Raw genomic sequence first — 6,664 nt, 5'->3', positions numbered from 1 at the left:
ATGAGGATAGAGGGTTTTGCTTCTGTGTACCTGAACATGTTAAGTTACTCTTCTCTTGTATTATTTTTATAATTTTGTCAGGTAGTCACAAGGAACATAAATTGTTACTAAATTAACAAAATACAGTTTTTACCACACCCAGTGAAAAATGCAGGGTTAAGTGGACTTCATATCAGAGATGAATGCATTCAAGTGCTCCTACCATTGTGTGGTCGTTCTGTCCCTTTTCAAGAGTCAAAGTGACATTCCCCATTGGGAAACCTTTTCTCCAGTTGGGTGTGATGAGAATTTTAGGTAGGTGAACGCAGACACGTCTCGATCATGATGGGATTACGTACCAGTAAAACCATTGTAATTGTCATAATTGAGAACGCCTCTAAAGGAACTATAAGGCAGACCAAGTCTCTCATGACCTCTTGTTCTTTCCTCCTCTCCAGGTGAACCTTCACAGTCCTCTACTCTCTTGAAGGAGCAGCAGAAAATGAACATGGCTCAGGTGAGATTGGTTCTTAATAATCAGTTTGTTTTACAAACTCTTATAAGGCCTTTTTAAAGACTTTGAAGGGTTTTATGTATCTATTTTAATATGAAAAAGTAGAGACAGAAATGGGTCAGACACATTCATAGAAGATACAGAAATAAGATTAGCAGAGCAAAGGCGGCATGTGGGTGGATAGATGCAGGTCCTCTGCTGGTACACATTTACCACGATTGAACTCCACATTTATTTCTGAGGTTTTTAATTACCTTGGCAGAGGGTCAGACATTATGTAATGGTTTACATTGATGAGAAAGATAAAGCAAACTGATTCCTCATGAAATATAAAGAGGAACATAACCTGATGTAATTGTTGTTCTACAAGTAGGTGATTTAGTAATAACTCATTACATAGCATGGAATGTTTTCTTTACTTTTTCCTCGATAGAAGTAGAAAATGTAATGTTGAACACTAACTCATTCATTACTCAGTCACTCACTTCTCAATAATTCAAACACGGGGTTAAATTAGACATTTTTTGTAGTGAATCAACTGAATATCTTTAAAAATCACACTCCATGAATATTCTGAGTATCCGTGATATTCAGGTTGTCTAGCAGATGATTTAAAATTCTGTTCTTTTTCAGATGTCTCCACACTTTGCATTCAACTTCAAATGTCTGTGTGATGCCTTGGTTTTTCTTCCCACTTGGCTGTGGCTTCCAGTGGCCCTACTGGATTGTAATCAAATCTGGTGGGCATTGTCTTATCCTTTCCTTACTTGACTTTTCTTCACCACTTGCCTCTGCTTCTCACTCTGTCCTGGAATGTTTCTCTGTTAGTGATACTTTCCACTGGCCTGTCCTTCCCCTGATGCCGTCTTCATGGACTCATCATTTCCTCTTGTCCTGCTGACTTTGAATATGTCATCCCATTGCCTTCTGTTCTTCATGGTTTCTCATTTGAAATCAACTTTGAATATGATAGGTTGCTTCTCCTGTGTGGCTTTCAAAATTATCTCCATCTTTGACTGTTTTAAAACTTTGAATATATTGTATCCAGGTGTGGATTTCTTTCACCAAGATTATCTTACTTGTAGTTGATTTCTTTCACCAAGATTATCTTACTTGTAGTTGAGCTTTTGGAGTGTGTAGATTAAACATGTCCTTCAAATTTTAGAACCTCTTGGCCACTGTTACTTCAAAAATTGTGTTAGACCCTTTGTGTCTCCCTTCTCTGTCCTGTGTTCTCAGTATGCATATGTTGGTAAGCTTGATGTTGTCCTATAGTTCAATTTTTTTTATTATTACTTTTTTCTTTCTGTTTCTCACTGCACAGTCTCAATGGAAGTGTTATCTTAGTTGCTTCACTCTTTTTTCCACCTACGCAGCTCCGCTGTTGAATTGACTTTTTTGGTGAAATGTTCATTTTAGTTATTATACTCTTTAATTTTAGAGTTTCTCTTTGGTCCCTTTTTATAATTTCTTCTTCTTTATGTCTTTATTTGGTGACGTGCTTCCCTTCAGTCCTTAGATATCATTTTCTTTAGGTCTTTAACCATATTTAAAATAACTGATTTAAAGTCATTGTCTAGTGAAGTCCAATATCTGCTTCATCAGGAGCAATTTGTGTTGATTACTTTTTCCCTGCATATGGGTCTTACTTTTGTTTTTTTCTTGTTTTGTAATTTTTTTTTTTTTTTTTTACGTTGGAGTCTCACTCTTTGCCACCCAGACTGGAGTGCAATGGCATGCTCATGACCACTGTAGCCTCGACCTGCTGGGCTCAAGCAGTCCTTCAGCTTCAGCCTTCCAACTAGCTGTAACTACAGATGCACACCAGCCTAGTTTTTGTGATTTATTGTAGAGACAAGGTCTCGCCACGTTGCCTAGGCTGGTCTCGAATCCCTCGACTCAGACAATTCTCTCACCTCGGTCTCCCAAAGTGCTGGGATTGCAGGCTGAGCCACTGTGCCTGGCCTTGTTTTATAATTTTTGTTGTTGAAAATAGGACATTTTAATAAAATATGGCAACTCTAGAAGAATTTCTGTCCTCTCAAGGGTTGTTGTTGAAATGTGTCCTATACCTTTTTTTGAGTTGGAGTCTCATTCTGTCACTCAGGCTGGAGTGAGGTAGCATGTTCACTGCCACTGCAGTCTATCTGCTGGGCTCAGGTGATCCTTCTCGCTGCAGCCTTCCAAGTAGCTGGCACCATAGGTACATGCCTCCATGCCCGACTTATTTTTTGATTTATTGTAGAAACAAGGTCTCGCTATGTTGTCCAGGTTGGTCTCGAAACCCTTGGGCTCAGGCAGTCCCATTGCCTCTGCCTACTAAAGCACTGGGGTTATAGGCATGAGCCACTGTCCTGGCCTGTCCAGTGACTTTTAAAAATAATTCAGTAGTGCCTGTATTTGTTGTGTGTGGCAGCTGAAGTCTCTGCAGAAATTTCCTTAATGCCTGAAACCAAGCAAGTGTCCCAGTCTTTTCCAGGGGGCCTTGTGAATGCTGTGGCATTTCTCCAGCAGTCATCCAGGCCATTTACAACTCTGTATTAGTCTTCACTTCCTGCTTTCTCCAAACCTTACGGTCACTCAGAAGTGACAGCTTAGAGCCTTCTCATGTCCTTACTGAGCATATCACAGTCCTGGGCATATTCTCAGCTCAGTGTATATAGGTGGGCTTCTCAATTCTCAGGAATATATCAGTTTTTCAAAACTTTTTTGGAAATTTCCTCCGCCAGCTTGTCCTTTAAATAAAGCTGTTTGTTAGGTGATTACTTACCCCAACTGTTTATCCACCACCCCAGTAGCAGGTAAGTTAAAATTGCCTTTGAATGTTTTTGACTAATACCTTGGAGCACAGGTTTTTCATCCTGGGTGAAAACTCTGAGTTAGTTCAGTAATCAGCCTTGCAAGTGAGGTCTTCAAGGGAGCCATCCTATTAAGTCAAATAATGACAGTTTTCTGGGAACAGGCTTTTGACAACTCTAACCCACTTCTGCCTCCTCTAGTGGTTGCCAGGCTGCTGGTTTTTGCTCTTATCTGAGATGATTGGTTCTCAAAGCTAATGTGTAGCTGGAGAGAGATGGATGAAAATAGGACAAGTTTAAGATGATGCGGAACTATGGTTCTCCCAATGTTGCAGGCTTATTAAAAACATTTTCAATTTTTTTTTCAATTGAAGTGTCACTCTGTCATACATGCTGGAGTGATACAGCTACTGCAGCCTCAACCTGCTGGGCTCAGGTGATCCTTCTATCTTAGCCTTCCTAGTAGCTGAAACTACAGGTGTGTGCCACCACACCCAGCTAAGTTTTTGGTTTATTGTGAGACGAGGTTTTGCCAAGTTGCCCAGGCTGTTGAACCTGTGGGCTCAGGCAGTCCTCTGGGATTACAGGCATAATGTATAATTTTTTTGTATAAATATTCCTGTATAGATTGCTTGAAGCCTTTGATTAACTTGCAGAAAAAGTTGATTCTGTAATTGCTGCCAGTTTCTCATTGCTTTTATGGAAGAGAGAATTTTCTCAACTTCAGTATTTTTGCTGATGTCACTCGTTAGTTTGAATTTGAAGTCTTTTGGTATAGAAACTTTCTGTTTTCTTAGTTTCTCAGACTTTATCCTCTGGATTTTATTACTGTTTTTCAGAAACCTTTTTTGACTTCTTGCCTGTACATCTTTTGCCTGCCTCTTTTATATATGTAGTCCTCAAGTGTTTTTGTTTTGGTACTTTTTCCTTAATCCCAGTGTGCTCAAGGAGCTGTCTGATTGTCTTTAATAACTTCAGTTACCAGCTAAGAGTGCTAATGATTCCTAAGTGTTTGTTTTCATCCTAGACTTACCTTCTGTGCTCTGAAATCATGTATATTGGTTTAAAGGGCAGTTCCAGCTTTATGTCTCACACACCCCTTTGTAACAACCTGAACAGATGTCTCACTTAAACATCTCACACATTTTTCCTTTTGTTTTTCAATTGTCAGTTTTTGACACCATCAAGAAGCTGATTATTTTGAAACATACACTATATTATTATTAACTAGAGTCCTATTCTGTACAGTATCTTGAAAATGTGTTCCTCTTGTCTAATGGAAGCTTTGTATCCTTTGACCAACATCTCTTATTCCTCTCCCCCTCTTCCCCAGACTCGGATAACTGCCATTCTATTCTTTCTTTACTTATATGCATTTTACTATCTTAAATTCCGTGTATAAGTGAGATCTTATTTGAAAGATTTGTCTTTGTGTCAATTAAAAACAAAATAAAACAAAAAAACACAGAGAGAGGCTTCTCACACAGCTAGACTAGGTTGCTACCTCAAGCCATAAACATCAGATGGTTTCTGCTTCTGCTTTTTGATTATATCCTATTCTTATGTCAATTGCTGTTACTTCAGTGTACATAGTGTTTTCTTACTATGGTCTCATTGGTTCCAACTTCTTTGTAAGCTGTTCCTTGTTCTTCATGAGCTCTAGATTTCTCTGTTTTCATATATTTACTTATATATAAGTTTGGTCAGCTATCTCTCTATGGCTCACATGTATTTCTTCCTTGGCTCTCAGTAATTACAGGGATGAAGTTAAAGGAGGGTGTGAACTTCCTAGAGAATAGAATCATCCCAGGAATGTGCATGAAGAGTTGTAGATGGTTTAATTACATTGAATTTTTCTGTCTTAAAAATATCTTGAATTCATAAATGTATGTAGACGCGGTATGGTAAATTAGAAACCTTTTAAACTAGCTGAGTGACAAGTTTTAAGATGAAATTTGGTTCAAAATAAGCCTCTATAACCAACTGTTTTTGAACCTCAAAAGTAAACAGGAAAAGTTCTCAGGTATTTTCTATGTCACCTAATTCCGAGACCTTGAACAAAATATGTTGCTGAAGGGATCCGTGTCATTCGACGACGTGAACGTGGAGCTCACCCTGGAGGAATGGAGGAGGATGGGCCCCAGGGACCGGAGCCTATACAGAGATGTGACACTGGAGAACTATGGCCACCTTGTCGCAGTGGGTGAGCGGACCTGCCTTGGGACTCCTGTAGCATGTTTGCTTTTTTTTTTTAATTATCAAGACACATAGATTCTTTATAGAGATTAAAGGCTTCATAGACTTAGGACTAAAAGGTCTAATGTAATTGAAGCATTTACAGAAACAGAAAGAGTTTTTGTCATTATCTTCCCTTGGAAAACATCAGATGAATATTCTCAGTTAATACTTTTATAGCTGTGTCTTTTTCCATCCAAGTGCTCATGGATCTGTTCCATTTATGCCCTCAATTATTTTATTACAGGGTTTTGCATTACCAAACCCAAGGTTATTCTCAAGTTGGAGCAAGGAGAAGAACCATGGTCCCTAGAAGTCAAATTCCTAAACCAGAAGTACCCAGGTGAGTGAGTGTTGACAGAAGGAACCTTGGATTGATGGATCTTAGCAGAAGAACACCTTGAGAAGTTGTTTTTTTGTTTTTTGTTTTTGGAAACAGCTTTATTGAGATATAATTTGCATCTCATACAATCCATTCAGAGTGTATAATTCAATGGCTTTTAATGTGTTTATAGATACAGTGTGCACTCTGTATCCATGGGTTCTGCATCCATGGATTCCAGCAATTATAGATTGAAACTATTTTTAAAAAGTGCATCTCTACTGAAAATGAACAGACTTTTTTGTCATTATTCCCTAAACAATATAGTATAAAACTGTCTACTGTCTCTGTTTTATGAGGCTAGTAAGTAATATGGAGACCATTTAAAAAAATACCAGAGGATTTGCATAGGTTATATGTAAATACTGTGCCATTTTATATCAAGGACTTGGGCATCCATAGATTTTGGTATTCAAAGGAGTCCTAGATCCAATCCTCTAAGTGATGACTCTATGTACAAACGTCATCACCTCAAAAAGAAATCTGTACCCTTTAGTTGTCACTCTTCTATACCCCTGACTCTTCCAGCTCTAAGTAGACATTAATCTACTTGTGTCTCTGCAGATCTGCCTATTCTGGACATTTTGTATAAATGGAATCATATAGTATGTGGTCATTTGTGATTGCCTTCTTTTGCTTAACTTAATGTTTAAAAGGTTCATGTTATAGCATATATCAGTGTTTCATCCTTTTTATGGCCAGATACTATTTCATTGTTTGGATATACTGCCTGTGTTTCCATTCATCAGTCAGTAG

At 38.3% G+C, this 6,664-nt stretch overlaps 1 non-coding gene across 1 annotated transcript; it reads left to right on the top strand.

The window, feature by feature from the left end:
- Positions 1–433: 433 nt before the first annotated feature.
- LOC103265322 lies at positions 434–5,864 on the top strand. Its single transcript, XR_002482239.1, has 3 exons — positions 434–496; positions 5,368–5,494; positions 5,774–5,864. It is a non-coding gene; the product is annotated as an uncharacterized LOC103265322 (transcript).
- Positions 5,865–6,664: the final 800 nt, after the last annotated feature.

Source organism: Carlito syrichta, unplaced genomic scaffold (assembly GCF_000164805.1).
Source record: "Carlito syrichta isolate Samal-C Ts95f unplaced genomic scaffold, Tarsius_syrichta-2.0.1 Scaffold306419, whole genome shotgun sequence".
NCBI lineage: Eukaryota > Metazoa > Chordata > Mammalia > Primates > Tarsiidae > Carlito > Carlito syrichta.
Note: the sequence above shows the minus strand (reverse complement) of the source record. Positions and strands in the feature narration are given on the sequence as shown.